This window comes from Culex quinquefasciatus, chromosome 1 (genome assembly GCF_015732765.1).
Source record: "Culex quinquefasciatus strain JHB chromosome 1, VPISU_Cqui_1.0_pri_paternal, whole genome shotgun sequence".
Classification (NCBI taxonomy): domain Eukaryota; kingdom Metazoa; phylum Arthropoda; class Insecta; order Diptera; family Culicidae; genus Culex; species Culex quinquefasciatus.
Window position 1 is genome coordinate 53,647,182 of NC_051861.1, and position 16,469 is coordinate 53,663,650.

Consider the following 16,469-nt stretch of genomic DNA (forward strand, 5'->3'; position numbering starts at 1 on the left):
GATCCTCGGTCCTAACCTGGTCGTAGTAGAGATCCTTAATAGGGAGACTGGTCGAAGTGAATTTGACGTACCCAAACAGACACGAGTTTGACGTATCCAAACGAGCATTTGCCTTTACGCCCAGCAAAACTTATCAGTGTTGCCAAGCTCAAAACATACGTTGCCAGATCGATTTAGCCAGCTTAGACCAGTCTCCCTATTTAGGGTCTCTAGGTCGTAGCACCTAAAAGGACCTAATAAAAATAAGTTATGAAAAACTACCAATCAATCCCTTTATTATTTCCAAAACCATCGAGAACACAGTGGGAAAGATAGCAGAAGCCCACACGGAAGGAAAAGCAGATCGATATGTCCTGAAGGTGCGAAATCATGCGCACTTCGTAAAGCTGCAAACTGTAACTAAGCTCATTGACGGTACCGACTCCAGATCATACCCGACCCTACGCAGAACATCGTGAAATGTATTGTCACTTGCCGGGAAGCCGAGACCTTGAGTGAAGAGGAACTACAACAAGATTTGGAACCACAAGGGGTCCGAGTAGTACATCGAATCAAAAAGTTTGTCAACGGAGCACAAATCGGAACACCATCACTCGTCATCACCTTCAATGGAACTGTTGCACCAGAATACCTGTTCTTTGGGCTCATTCGTATCAAAACAAGAACCTATTACCAATCTCCTCTACTATGCTACAATTGTTTTGATTACGGCCATCCTAAAACGAAATGCGTCAACCCCTCTCGTTGCTCCAACTGTTCCCAATCTCATATGGAGGAGCTAGACAAGTGCCCCAATGCTACTTTTTGCAAAAACTGCGAACAAGCCCATTCACCAAAAGACAAAAAGTGCCCTATTTCAATTCAATTCAATTGGTGTTTATTAGAATTTAACAGATCTGCTCCAGGATGTTACATTTGCAATTCAGAGATTTGGAGAACCTTTCAACTGAGATCAATTCATAAGCCTTTACAGGGAGGGTACATGTTTCTAAGTTTAGATTTTGCTAGCTGCGTGCTCTTTTAGGGAAAATACATTTTGAGAAAAAAAAAGATTTACGTTTGGCTTAAGACTAATATCACAGTTGTTGACGGAGGAGTGCTTCGACGAGCGGATTCGTTGACATCCCACAGGAAGTCCTGAAGGTTCTCGTTGCCTTTTCGATGCTTGCGTCGATGGTGTCGACGCCGGCCAGCTCGTGTAGACCACGGGTCCAGGTTGTGCACCATCTTGAGCAGCTTGTTCTGCTTCACCCGGAGTCGCTTACGGTGCGATTTGGCGCAGTTGTCCCAGACCGCAGCAGCGTAGGTCAGCATTGGACTTGACCACGAGCTCAGCTTCGACCGCCGATTCAGCAGGGAGTAGAGCGCCTTGGTGGAACGATCCACCTTCTCGATAATGTTGTTCACGTGCTTGTCGTACTTCAGCTGCTTGTCATGCACCACACCCAGGTACCTGACATCGCCGTCCCACATCGCAGGCTGGCCGTTGACGCTAATCGATCTGCGGGGAAGATGCCGAGCAGCACGCCTCCTTGTGAAGAAGATGGACTGGGTTTTCCCAGCGTTCAGCTTGATGCGCCACTTCCGCTAAAACTCCTCGAGGTTGTTCTGTGCCGCTTGGAGGTGAGTGACGACGATCTTCGGGTCCTTGTCCGATGCCAAGTATGCAGTGTAATCTAGAGATCCTATTTAGGGTCCCTAGTGTAATCCGCAAAGAATGCGTACGACACTCCATCGATCATCGGCACGTCGGAGGTGAGGATGTTGTAGAGAGTCGGGCTCAGCACTGATCCTTGGGGCACGCCGAAGGGGATGTTGTGGACGGAAGAACGCTCGCCATTCACCGTCACCGTAAACGACCGCTTTGTCAGGAACGACTCGACGATCTTGACCAGGAACGGCTAGAGGTTCGAGCGTTAAATCAATTTTGAAAATTAACATCGCGGTCCTTTTTGACAGAAAAGGTCCTACTTGACAGCTCTTTCCAAGGGGACCATAGCTGATCTATCGAAAAAAAAAGTTGTTTTGACAACTTTTTTTTTTGCATGAAAATAACAAAATGTGATAAGAAATGGTTTTTAAGCATGTTTTTAATCGTTGTACCGTCAGTGGGGGTGACATTGAGCCTGGGGGGTGAGAATGGATCAAAGTGATTTTCTACAGATTTTACCATTTCTCACGTTTCTCAGGTTCTTCTCAATGAAACTGAATTCTGTTAGAAGGGTTGTGTAGGGGACATCTTAAAATGACTTCGCTGAAAAAATCTCGTTTCTAGAACAAATCCTGTTATTTTGACAGCTGTCTAAAGTTGAGGTACGTTTTTGACCAAAAATCATTTTTCTAATATTTTTGTTAGAATTGCTCGAAAACCACCCAATTGTTTGAAAATCTCCACTTCAAACATTGTAGCGTGTCAATACGATTCCCTCGAATAAGAAACACTGTTGGATGACTTGTTTTTACCATATCGTTGTATTTGAGCATCATTTTAGTTTCATTTGACCCAATGTCACCCCCTCTAAAGGGTGAGATTGGGTCAATTTTCAAACTATTGGCATTTAAAGGCTAGTATGGTGATCGAAAGGAAAGGGGTTAAGAAACAGCTTTACGAACAACAGAACAAAGGAGAGGGAGCGTTTTCTTGGGGCTTTTCTTCGCCCTATTAGGCTTGCTTTCGCTGCCGCTGCTGCACATTTGATTTTTTTCTTGACCGGTTCCTTCCGAGGTGCATACACCGCTTAAGGTAGTGTACATCAAAATCCACCATATTTTGGGAACATGTTAGTAAACTATCCAAGAACAAATCTACGTTGAAAATTTTTCGATGTTATTTGAATTGTTTTTGTTATTAAGAAATTACGAGAGGTGTATCGTTTTTTGACCCATAGTCACCCCCACTGACGGTACATAAAAATTTACTTAGGGCTTCAGGACCCTATCAGACTAAAATCAAAGAAGGTTTCAAAGAATGAGCTTCGAAAGTTTGGAATGGAGACGCATGATGGTTCAGCAATTTAGCTTGTTTTTACGCTGCGCAATTTCTTCCAACCGAGCAACCTGCAAAGAAGAACCCAAAAATTACAGGAATTATCCCTTGACAACGTACCAACCAACATTGCGTTCGCCGCAAATAACGCGTTTTGTGTTCCAACATATCCAAACGGCCATTTATCAGAATATGATCACCGAAATGCCTGAACGCTGCTCAAATTATATTTTTCAACAGATTTTTTTTCTTCTCTATGGTTTGGCTACTCGCTCTGTGTACTGTCGCAAGTGGTGCTTAAATACAGCAAAAAAAGAAAAAAAAAAGGTAGAAGTGTAATAAGCCGAACTAGACTCTCCCATCGCAAGCTCGCCACCACCCCACAAGCCGTAAAGCACTAAGCCACGATCTCTCGGCTCAGTCTCGAATCTACATTCGTGTCGTACAGGTGTGCTTTTCGGCGTTGGTCCAGGTTATTGTGGAGTTCTGTTCGAGGAGGCGCGCGCGTGCAATATATCAAGTGTTGTTCACCATTTAAAGTTTTCTCAGCCTGTAGAAAGGAAGGTTCGTCGTCTTTGAACAGTGTGCTTCAAATCTAGAAGAAATAATACCTGCAATTTTCGCATTACCACTTATCAATAGCCCCAACTGATTGCAACTTTTATTTTTATTGGCCATTGTGAAATTGCAACAAAATCAAAAGTGACGCCCGAGTGAAGAAAAAAAAGTCAGGTGCTATCGTGGTGAATTGACAGCAACGTTTGGAACCTAAGAAGAAGACAAAGTGTTTTCGGTGTACCTATAAACCCATAGAGCTTGTAAATAATTAAGGTTGCATAAAAGCTTTAATTGGTGTATGAAATTGTGGCACTCAGTGGTGGTGAAGAATTCAAGAAGATTTATTAAACATTTGTGACTCTGAAAGAAATTTAACAAAACAGTTGACCTCTCTATCACTCTAAACCAGTCGGTCAGTGCTTCGAACACCTTTTTCAACATCCTTCATCTTTTCAACACACTTTGAAAATTGCACGTGGCGCAACAGCAGCGGTCAGAACAGAGTAAAATTTGTAAGTTATATTCCTTCTATCATTTTCTGTAGCTATGTCAGTTCGGTTCGGTTTTATTGGTCCACGTGAAAGGTGAATGAATTCCGTCAAGTCATAGCTATTTTCCACCTCTGTGCCACCATGGGTTCTTGAGGGGCACCACTAGTAGGTAGTTGGTACCTAGTTCGTGTTTGTTCGGTCGGTTGGTCGGTGGTCTGACCAACTCTCTGGCCGAACCGAAACCTGACGGCCTTGCGCTATGATGCAACACACGCCAACAACAGACAGTCAGACAGACAGAGACATCGGCCACTACAAAGGCGAATAAGGTTGGAAGATAAAAATGAAGTTTTCTGAAAGTGTTGTTCAAGGTGGAATTTTGAAGATGTAAAAGAGAAGGACCAAGTGAGAGAGCCCCGACCCGAACAAAAAAATATTCAACTTTACTTTCGTTTAGCGCGCTCACTCCGAAACACACGTGCGCGCGCTTGGATAAAACCGTTGAAAACTAGTTCCAGCGGGCCGCAAGAGAGTCGCGTGATTTTAAGGGGCGACTCGCGCACATTGCAACAAACGATTTTGTTCTCTACTTTTCATTTCGTTTCACTTCGTCGCCGTGTAAAGGTCAGCAGTCCATTTCTGTACACCGCACACACAACGAGTGGCACTGATGAGGTCTGTTTATTATTTTGCAAAACCTGAGCGTACTACTTGTTTCAGCAAATTCTGCTTCGCTGTCCTACCGTGACAAATTGCCTTCCAGCCCAAGCTTATAGAGCGACGAGCAAAAGTAGCGATTAAAACAGGCCGATAGAATAAAAATAAGTTGATATTTGTTGGGAACTTAAGCTGCATACTATTTTTTTGCTTAAAACTTATATGTTCTGTTCAGAACTTAAACATGTGTATTTCAAGTGTGTTCAAATGAAAGATTTTGTATGAAAGTGTACCTGATTTGAGTTACAACTTGTTACAACCACTGATCTTTTTACATTAATGAATAATAAAATAAAAGCTTTTGCCAAATATTTGAGGTGATGATCACCATCATTGCCATGAAATTTGATTCGAAAATATAAATTTTGCTTCCTTGACAATATTCTTACAGCGACCCTACACGTGTTGAAAATTGCTGTAAGAGATATACACAATTTGAGACAAATTTAACTAAAATAAAAATTCCTTTAGTACCTTCAAGAAGGGTCCAAACAATTTGATGAATGAATTCGTCGAGTTGAATTAAATACAGAACATATTAGAATGCAGAGCGATTTTCTTTAAAAGTGATGGACAGTTTAACTTACTATCCTGTTTTTACAAATCAACATTTCTGTGGTTTTCCGTGAAAAAAAAATCTTGCCAATTGTGGTGTATGTTCAATTATAAATTCAATATCCGTAGGCCGGATACGAAATAATGAGAAAGTTTAATTTGTAACAGATTAGGTTTATGCTGATAGGCTTATCATAGTCACGGAAATTGGTCATAACTTCGAGTATGAGGGCAAAACACAGGTACACTGCAATTTAGTACTGGGGTACTCAAAATTTTTGGATGCCGGGCCAAATTTGAAGCTCAAATGAGCTTGCGGGCCAAATTTACAAAAAAGGTAATTAAATAAATAAATAACGTTATTTTAATTTAAAAGATTTAATTTCTGTTATTTAAAAAATGTCAATTCAAAATAATGGAAACCACAAAAATACAGTTTTCTATCGGTATTATTGACTTTATTGTTTTATGTATTTGCAAAAAAGTTTTTAGCTGAATGTACTTGTTTTTTTCAAAAAAAAAAAAAAAATAAAGTTTTGTTTTTATATTTAGAAAATGGTGACATTACACGTTAAACAATTCATCTAAAGGTGTAATTTCATCTGTAAGTTAAGTGTGGCTAATACAAAATCTTTCAGAGCCAGAATTTCAAAATTTATTTCATCGAAAATTCACTAAAATTCATATTATTTTTAATAAACCCAAGATTCTCAAATGATGCAAATGCAAAGGAATGCATATTTAATTAATTACAGCTGATTGCACTTAAATTTTTTTTTGAAGTTTTGAAGTTTTCTGAAAATATATTTTTGCTCCTGGTTTTTCGAACCAATTTTTTAATAATGGGGGAAGGGATGGTTGATCGACGCAAGCTTTGTAAAATATTTGCAACAAACTAGATCCTCCGATTTCCACAATCAATCAGATTCGTTATCAAACTGTAATGAGTTCGAATCCCGAAGGAAGTGCAATGTAAGTTTGAGGGTCAGTTCTTAGAAGGGTCACTATGACTTGCAAATTAATAATGAAAACTTAAATTTTTGCAACTATTACAGAATTCTACCTAAGTCAAACTTGAACGTTTTAAAAATATTTTCAAAAAATTTTGTTGAAAGTTTTGAAGATATTTACTAGTTTCACTCACATTCACTCACAACAAAAAATAAAAAAAAAGATTAGCATATAAAAGTTTGAAATAAACCTTAGCTTAAAAAAAGGATAAAAAAACTTTACAAGTAGTCAACGGGCCATTTTACATGATCATTCAAAATGGGTCCGCGGGCCACAAAATATCACCTCACGGGCCACGTTTGGCCCACGATCCATACTTTGGTCACCCCTGCTTTAGTACCTACCCTGCAAAATAGTCATCAGAGCTATATTGTTAAAAGCTATATAAATATTTTAGGTCAAACCATTTCTAGCTTTAAAATTAGACGTAGAATATTGCAGGCTTAAATTACATACTTTGTAAGAAAATGACAATGTTTAAAATCGTGACAATGTTTGTAGCTTGACTTATTCATAATTTGATAAAATTTAGACGGTTTTACGACACTCAAGCTATTTCGAATTATGTTCGCAGAGATGCGTCAATGAACCCTTATTTATTTAAATTGTTACTTATTGAAACATTCTAGGAGGGGAGGGGAGAAACTTGATTCTTTTTACAGTCGCGCGTAGCTCCTTCAATTTATAACAAAACTAGAAACTTTTTTCATGAGTAGAACGGATAAACATTCTACTATGCTTGGCTGATAAGGGTTAATAAGAGATCATGCCAAGCGTTTGAAAAAAAAAAATTCAAACCGGGATTCTCACATTGTGGATAAATGTGTTTTTATTCATCCAAACTATTAAACTCATTAAACTAATAATTCGAACTGTCAAAAATCCACCAAAGCATCTACCACATTGATCGCACAAAAATCTGTGGTAGAAAAGTATCCACCGGTAGATGCTTTGGTGGCTTTTTGACAGTTCGAATTATTTCAAGAAAATCCCCCGCGGTTAACCAAATCAAATTTACAAAAGCCCTCTAGTGTTGAGTAGCAGAACAGAACGAAGGATGTCGATTGAAATTTTTGCCCTTTGAGGTTATGTATGCGAATTCTGTTTTGTAAAAGTCCAGCGTTCAAAACAACTTTTGAGCAAAAATTCGAGCTGATCATTTTAAACAATATTATTTTTCAAAATTATTTTTTTTAAATTTTTTTTATTGCGTTAATTTATAGAGGGCAAAAAGTTTACACTCGTACAACTTGAATTTTTTTCTCAAAAGTTGTTCTAAGAGCTGTAAATTCAATTTTAAGTTTGCATTCCTATATAACCGAACAGCGAAAATTTGAATCGTCATTCTTTGATGCTTTGCGCCATCTGTCGGAATTATTGAGCTTTTAATCGCGAATGGAGTTACACATGCTGTTCCTTTATTTTGCAGAACACAAGATAACGAGAAAAAAAAAAATTAATTTTGCATTTTTTTATTTCGAAGAGCTGCCATCGAAGCATTCTTTTATGGCTTCGGTTTTTATTTTTCCCTTTCACAAGATGGTTCTTTCGACTCAACATTTCAATGTTAGCGTGCTAGCTTGTCGCATTTTCCTTTTTGGCGATTATGAGAAAAACGGTTTTTGATGCTTAATCTTGAATAAACAAAAATTAAAGCATGCAATGACAACATTATCAAACAAGATCATTTGTGCATTACCCCTTCATTTCAATTTGGCCCAAAGGGCACGTCCGACATAATAGCACAATCACGACGATTTGCAGACTTCTTTTGCAGCATCCACATCTTTAAATATTCTCATAAAATCAACTTAAAAAAAGAAACTGAATCGGTGTATATAAATTTCAACTAAATGACAGGACGAAAAACCCGTTATTCGTTAGCTTCTCAACTACTTTCACGACCTGCAAAAGCCTTGTATCGAATCGAGAACATTGACCAATATTTTTAACACAACAACATTTAATCGAAATATGCATTTGGGAGAGCTAAGTTTTTTCTTGATATCAAATCAAATCCAAATCCAAGATTCTACTTCCCTCCCTCTCTGACGATTTTAAAGACTAATGAGTAAACAAAAATGTTGAACGCCGGTAAAATTTATTCCAAAGAGCGGACGTTCATCTGCTTTAAAAATGCTATTTCTGTCATGAAAAGCACACATATACGTATAACATGTTTACCTGGTTCGATCATCAAAAATGCGGATCTCAAGATGACATGGCGTTTATTTTGTGATATTCTTTTACTAGATAACACATCTGGTTCAGATGTGATCTTTTTAGTGGTTTCGGTTAGATCAGATTCAGAGCAACTAAATGTGTTCATTCATTCCCAAATACATATGTAAGTGCTCTAGAACGCACTGTCGCTATTCAGACTGTACTCCCGATTCGCCCCAGTTGATGGTGCGGTATTGTTATCACACAGATGAAATAACAACAATAATAAAATTACTTAATCTTCGCCAATGAGGTTATTTACATTCACCCTGATTGTTTAATAACATGTATGATATCACTTTAAAAATCTTCAAAACAACTTCCACTTACTTACGTTGAATTATTTCTAGATCGCGTAAAGTAGACTTACAAAGCAAGCTAAATTTATTCCGGTAGATTATCCGTTGGATACAATTCGATGCGTTGTTCTAGCATACACCGTCTTACATGTATGATGCTAACGAGTTAGGGAGTTACCGCACAGCTGACGATTATCGACAATCTTATTCAAATTTAATCGATTTATAAGAATGGTTACTGCTTGTTTATAACGTTTTGTTCTACTAACTGACTTGTTGGCTTGACAGTTTAAAACGAGTTATGAGAATGAAAGCTGACTTGCGTAGTTATCATTGAAGAGCTAGTTTGTAGCAATATTCTATACAGCACAAAATGAGAAAAATATTCGATGAAGTGACATTTTGGTAATAAAAATCTTGTGTAAACGTCCGCTCAAATGACGGGTGCTAATTTATTCTAATGGGTACTAATGTGTCTGTCAATAAGTGTGCTGAACAGGTTTGACTTTTTTTTTTAATTTTCCGTGCAGTTTCATTTCAATATTTGGCAACAGAATTTATTATTATTTATTCCACGTAGCGAGATTGCTTCTTCGGAGATTAAGTCATAATCTAGTAGACCGTTTATTTTATATTTTCTGAAGTTTCGGCACTGCTTATGGTGCCTTCTTTAGGAAATACTGAAGATAATCTATGTATAGTTCAACCTCGCATAGTGCGCAGGCGTTATGCTTTGTATTTCGTCAATTTCTCAAGCATGGTGTGATATTTTTTCATGCTTTTTGAAGCAATTTGTTCGTCTTGTTCCAATCTACTATCAGCTTAAAAAAGATTGCGAAAATATTATGTCGTTTTCGAGTAATTGAAGAAATAAAAAGCGTAACGCCTGCGCACTATGCGAGGTTTAATAACTGTATTTATAAAATTTCGACGGATTTGTTCGAACGCGAATCAGTTGAATACGGAGCGTCGGATCGAAGTGCTCTTTGATGCGTTGGGTTCGTATAAGTCCAAGGAAGGTTCTTACGTGAAAAAGTAACAACTTTGGCCACTCTGGAACCGATTTCGGAAAAAACTGCAGATTGTATGGGAAAAGTTACATAAAATGAAATTTGATCACAGGAGGCTGAATAAGCAAAAAAGTTAAAAACGTCAACAAACGAAAAAAAGGCAGAACGAAGTTTGTCGGGTTTAGCTTGTTTATTAATTTGTTAAATATAAACTGACATGACATACATCGGACTTGTATAGCTTACAAACGATCTTTGTTTTAGGAACTGTTCTGAGTTAAACTACACGTGAATGGAATTGGGCAATTGGGACAATGATTGTTCTCATAGAGGCCAGGCAAAAAAACAGGATTATTCAAAAATATTGAATTAAACTAAACCATTTCCGAAAATCCTTTTAATGTTTTTTCTATACAATGTATATGTTTTCAAGTAGCATGGGTCACGTTACTCCATTTAAAATTCTAACTTTAGGTCAACTCAACCAAATGAGTCAAATTTGCAGGCTAGCTTCTGGGGCCATATTGCTTGCAAATTCCGGTTGATGCGCTCGAAATTGAACGCTTTTGTCTTTTTGATATATCCGTGAACCACGCTACTTCACAGCCTGTAGGTAGAAATAATAAATCATTTGTTCTATATTATTGTGTCCATGTATGTCAATTTCCGATAATATTTTCTTGGAAAAGCTGGGAAAATTCTATGTGATTTCTACGGACGGACAATTGGTAGCTGAAATTGAGTGTTGCCAAGAATTGAAATTGAGGCAGCTGATTTTTTCTAAGTGATTTCGAAATAAAAAAATGTGTTTTTTTTCTAATAAAACAATAGTGTCGATATTTTAAAACATTTCAAAAGTTCTGAAACCCTTTTTTCAATTAAGTTTGACATACAAAATAAACTGAATAATAAATTATCCTATTTCGCTTCGCTTCGCTTCCTATTCTAAAAATAAAGTCCTATTTTAAAAATAAAGTCAAATTAGGTATGCGATGGAAGCATTGACAAACTGCTTTATATAGAATATGTTTGACTTATTGAGCACCCAGCTCAATCGTTGTTGACAGATATTACATCAACAAATTAACGTTTCATCTGAATCTTTCAAGACCACGGAGCCAATCCACTCATTCCGTTGGATTTGCGCTTATGACATGCCGCAGCAGTAGCCAGTTCTGCAAACTCGACCTTGACTGGTTGAATTTGTAAAATTTTCGCTGTTGCAGGATACTGCTGCTCGTTGTAAACGAGTTTGGTAAGGCGGCTGCTGGTGGAAAAAAGTGGGCTTGCGCCTATGTCAGCAAGTTGAATCAACATTAAAAGCTGTTTCGGTTGAATTGAGCAGCCGCGGGCGCAACGTGTTCTAGGGGCCATTCACAAACCACGTGGGTAGTTAAAGTGGAAGGGGGTCACAGTTAGATGATCATTCACCAATTGTGGTGGTTAGAATTTAAAATATCATCTACGTTGTTTATGGATGGCCTCCTACCTCTATTGCTTGAACTTCACACTATATCACCGAAACACACACTCGGCCATATCCAGCAAGCAGCATCCAAAACCAATCAGATGCTTACACACAATACTGCTTACTACATTCATCAGTTGCTCAGCATAGCAAATCTGCGGTGACTGTGAAAAAACCGGCTAAAAGAAGGAATTGAAGTTTGGTCCAATGTTGTTGACCTACTTTTACTGTGTCATGAACTAATGAGTCAAATCGAACAAGTGGCCATGAAAAGTGCACTGAAACTTGAATTGCAATGGCAGGACCATTTAATTATGAGTTCATTGTATTGTTAAATGTGATTTAAGATGGATTGTTTATAAAAAAGAAAATACTCTTATGTTTTATACATTGATCAAAAAAGGTTTAGGACGCAAAATGCTTGAAAAAAAAAAACCATAAATATATTGTTTATGCGCACGGTTTGTGATTTATCAACCTAATCATCTGGGGTTAATCGGATTATTTGGGGCGAATTGTAATAACTGTTCCACTGTGTTTGGGTCATTTAATATGTTACCCAGATCGTCAGCAGTGTGCTATCTTGTGACATAGACCATTTTGGTCGAAAATTAGTTAATGATGACGTTTTGCTATACTTAACAAACACTAAAAGATTTTTTAACCCGATTATGGAAACTCGCTTCGTTTCCCGGATATCGCAATACAAACTTGTGACATAGACCAATTTATCATCAAAATGATCGTGCACACTTGTGACCAGGGATGAAATAATCGCAAAAAAATCAATTTCGCTTGCGAACATTCTTCACCCGCGAAAGAGAGAGGAGGCAAATCACGCAAAAGAAAATCGCTCCCGAAATTCTTTAACAAAATCAATCTGCTGATGGTTTTTTTGTGATTTACCTTGTCAGCACCACATAATAATATTTATTTCAATTTTTTTACACACATTGCCCATCTACAAAATGTGACAGGTAATTTTTCGACGTGTGACGTTACACTTGCAGGTGTAGTAGTGAAAAAGGTGTTCCGCCGAATAATCAAGATGATGATTGTTTTCGATTCTTTTTACCGATCTTTCGTGCGCGAGAGAGGAGAGCCATTCTCCCTTCGGATTTTTCCTCTTGATGAATGTCCAGAGATTTTCTTTTGATGATGATTATGCCATTGCTGCTTGTGACCCGTCATACATGTTGTAGGAAAATGTGGAAAATTTGTCTTGTTTTTCACAAATTTATGTTGATACACACCTTCTAAAAGCAATACAATCTTTTGTTTTGAAAATATACTGATTAAGTCGGTTAAACTATTGATTTATGTCTATTTTAGTTTGTATGGGAATTCTGTGCACACTTGTGACACGTAGTATAATTTTACTTTCGAAACACACTTGTGACACGTGCTTTTCAGATTTTTGATTACATAATTTACTGTATCTTTTAACTGGTGTAACCAAATTAGTTGAAACTTGGAGCGTTTGTTAAGCGATAGTATACGAACCGATTGCTTCAAAAGGTTTGGTTCTACCATTCATAGTTTTGAAAATATTTATCATCAAACTTTAAAATTCGATTCTCTCGAATAGTACTAAACAGACTTACCTTTTGACGGGTGCGACAACGGTTTGCTATGATACCGGTTTTTCTATGCGCACCATTTCTCGTCACGAAAAAAACCCGACACAGCTCGGTAGCTTGATCGGTGCACCGAAACCAAAGTTTGGTGTGACGGCGGTGTGGATCGGGTACACAAAACTACCATAGGGACGTGGCGTTACATCGTGCTGCCATCTGTTTTTTTTTAGTGCAAGAGTAGAAAAGTGTTGAGTCATCGTCTAAAAATAGACGGCGTCCTATCTCGCCCAGCAAAATGAAGTCGATAAAGTAGTCGGTTTCGATGGAGAAAAAGTGGACACGGGAGATGTTTAGAACTCTTGATGCCTAGCAAGCTAGCTGAAGCCAACAGTTCTTAATGGTGTGGTTGTCAAAGGCACTGCATTAGTATTTTAAAGGATCTTGGTTCGAATCTCGACAGTTATTATTTTATTTTTTTGAATGATTCTTATTTGTTCAGAATAATTCTTTAGGAATAGAATTTCGTAGTGTCGTGAAATATAAACTTTAACTTCTAGTGCATATAATCCTGAAATAGGTATTTTTATTTATCTGCCTGCATAATACAGAACGTTTTCTCTATTCCACTACAAAAATCCATTCAATTTTTAACTCTTTGACTAGAGCGTCGCAGGTTTGAAGATGTTTTTTATGTATATAATCACTAATTTTGATAATACAAATTAAAAAAAAAGCTCAAAAATATTTAAATCAGGATTGAACCAGGAACCTCGTGATTAAAAGACGGAGATAACAACCGCCAGGCCACCCTGAAGATGTGAATGATGGCTAACAAACCTCAATCAAAACAATGTCGCCTCCGGTTTACTTGGATCAACCATAGGGACGTGGCGTTACATCGTGCTGCCATCTGGTTTTTTGAAGTGCAAGAGTGCAAAATGAAGTCGATAAAGTAGTCGCTTTCGATGGAGAAAAAGTGGAAAACGTGGTCTAAAAATAGCGACGCCATCCCCCTATTCTGTTGAGTTGCATCTTGGTATACAGTTGGGTGCACCGGTGGTGTACCAAGGTGCTTTCGCTACAGTTGCTATGGTGTGACAATAAACAGCTCGGTTTGGGTTCTATAGTGACACGAAAACCGCACCACGGCGCACCAGACCTTGGTGTTCAGTGAAGCCTGGTACTAATTGGTCGTTGTCACAAGATAGCACACAGCTGACGAGATGATTTTACTTGAAAATCACGAATCACCCTGATGAAATCTGAATAGTTATAAAGAATTCAAAATCATTAGTCCAATTGTAGCAGGCATGGCCGATTGATTACGCTGCCCGCTTTGTAAGCGGATGATCATAGGTTCGATTCCCATCTGCTCCAACCTTCCATCCCCGAGCAGGGGTAAATAACACGAGAATACCAAATTTTGGTATTACTTGGGCAAATAACAGCGACCAAAATGTGCCCTTGGTTGCCCAGTAATAGATGGTAAAATACCATGAAATCATACCAAAATCTTGTATGTGTAAGGGCCCAACAATACCAAACCATGTTATTCCAAGGGTAAAATAATACCTCAAAATAGAACCATTTCAATACCAAGTTGAGGTCTTCTGGATTTTTGAACATTGCTTGAATACCAAAACTTGGTATTGCCATGGTTTTAATTTTAGGTATTCCCGCGCCCTTGGATAATCATATTTTGGTATTCCTGTGGTCTACATGACATACATGATTTTGGTATGATTTGATGGTATTTTACCATCTTTTACTGGGCAACCAAGATCACATTTTGGTTGCTGATATTTGCACAAGTAATACCAAAATTTGGTATTTTGATACCATTTTTAGTGCAGCAGTTGCAGTTAGTGAAAAAACGGAAATTATTCATATGCAACAGCCAAATCTACTCACCTGATGATTCCATGTTGTTATTAGTGATATTCTTCACCACACCGAATGCATTTGTCATTGATGAACGGCCTCTGCTTGAAGTTCTTGAAGCTTCTGAAAAATAACAAGATTGAAAAATAAGTATTATTAAAATGAAACTGAATTGAAATTCACCAAAATTCATTAATCTGTCGATTGACTCGTTTTTCAAAGTATTTGGTTATCCCGATTTAGAGATATTTCAACGTTTTTGAAAAAAATATTAGTGGGTATATCACACTAATTTTTAAAATCATCTTTAACATTTTTGGGTTTCAAGTCATTTTAGCGCAAAATTAATTAACTCGTAAATTTTTTTTAACAAATATCCCATAGTTTCAGAGAAAATTGATGAAACCTTTCAATATTCAAATAATACCAAAATGTGCCATCCTGACTTAGAAAATTTTCCACAATTTCAAGTCATTTCTGTAGGGGGTATATCAAAAATGTTTAAAATAAAGTTTGAAATTTCCGGTTTTGAATGAAAGCATTCGCATTGAGACATCATTTTTGCGCAAAATTAATTATTTTGTCAAAATTGGTCAAAATGTTCCCATAGTTTCAGAGGAATTTGATAAAACACTTAAATACCAAAATAATATCAAAATGTGCCATCCTGACTTAGAAAATTTTCCACAATTTCAAGTCATTTCTATAGGGGGTATATCAAAAATGTTTAAAATCAAGTTTGAAATTTCCGGTTTTCAATTAAAGCATTTGCTTTGAGACATAATTTTAGCGCAAAATTAATTATTTTGTCAAAATTGGTCAAAATTTTCCCATAGTTTCAGAGGAATTTGATAAAACACTGTAATACCAAAATAATACCAAAATGTGTTATCCTGACTTAGAATATTTTCCACAATTTCAAGTCATTTCTATAGGGGGTATATCAAAAATGTTTAAAATCAAGTTTGAAATTTCCGGTTTTCAATTAAAGCATTTGCTTTGAGACATAATTTTAGCGCAAAATTAATTATTTTGTCAAAATTGGTCAAAATTTTCCCATAGTTTCAGAGGAATTTGATAAAATACTGTAATACCAAAAGAATACCAAAATGTGGTGTTCGATCATTGACAAATTCTGCAATTTTGCAATATCAAAACAATACCTTAAATTGGTATTGATACCAGAGAAAGGTATTATTACGCATTTCCCTTGTTATTTACCCATGCTCGGGTCGGACGGGGAAGTAAAGCGTCCGTCCCGGCCTTAGTCGTCTCCCTACTATAAAGACAAACAAAACACCAAACCAAGCCTGCTCCGGTGGAATCGCTGGTGGCGCTTGGACTCACAATCCAAAGGTCGTCAGCCCGAACCCTGGTGTAGAAGGTTCTTCGGAGTAGAAAGAGGTTTGGGTGCTCTCCCCATTCAAGCCATTGGACTCCTAGGTTCGAGCAGAATAGAGATCACAAAAAAATGTGGGGATCGTTAATGTGTTAATGGCTTGATTTTTTTGAAGCCCAACTTTAAAATTTACCTACCGCGCAATGCATTTTTGCTTTAATCGGTTCAGCCAGTGCTGAAAAAGTGAGAATTTTGGACACAAAAAGAGAAGAGAGAGAGAGAGAGCAATTTATTAAGTTTTCCATTCTTAGTCAATAGGTAAAAATAAGGTGGTTCTGTGAGCTTTTTGTAAAA

General features: G+C 37.4%; 1 protein-coding gene across 1 annotated transcript in view; it reads left to right on the forward strand.

Annotated features, from left to right (window-relative positions):
* Window positions 1-3,421: 3,421 nt before the first annotated feature.
* The window catches only part of LOC6034803 (ABC transporter G family member 20), a 43,657-nt gene continuing 30,609 nt past the window's right edge, over window positions 3,422-16,469 (forward strand). The window contains exon 1 of the mRNA XM_038248979.1: window positions 3,422-4,056. The gene's annotated coding sequence lies outside the window, so the exon portion shown is untranslated. The remainder of the gene's footprint in view (window positions 4,057-16,469) is intronic.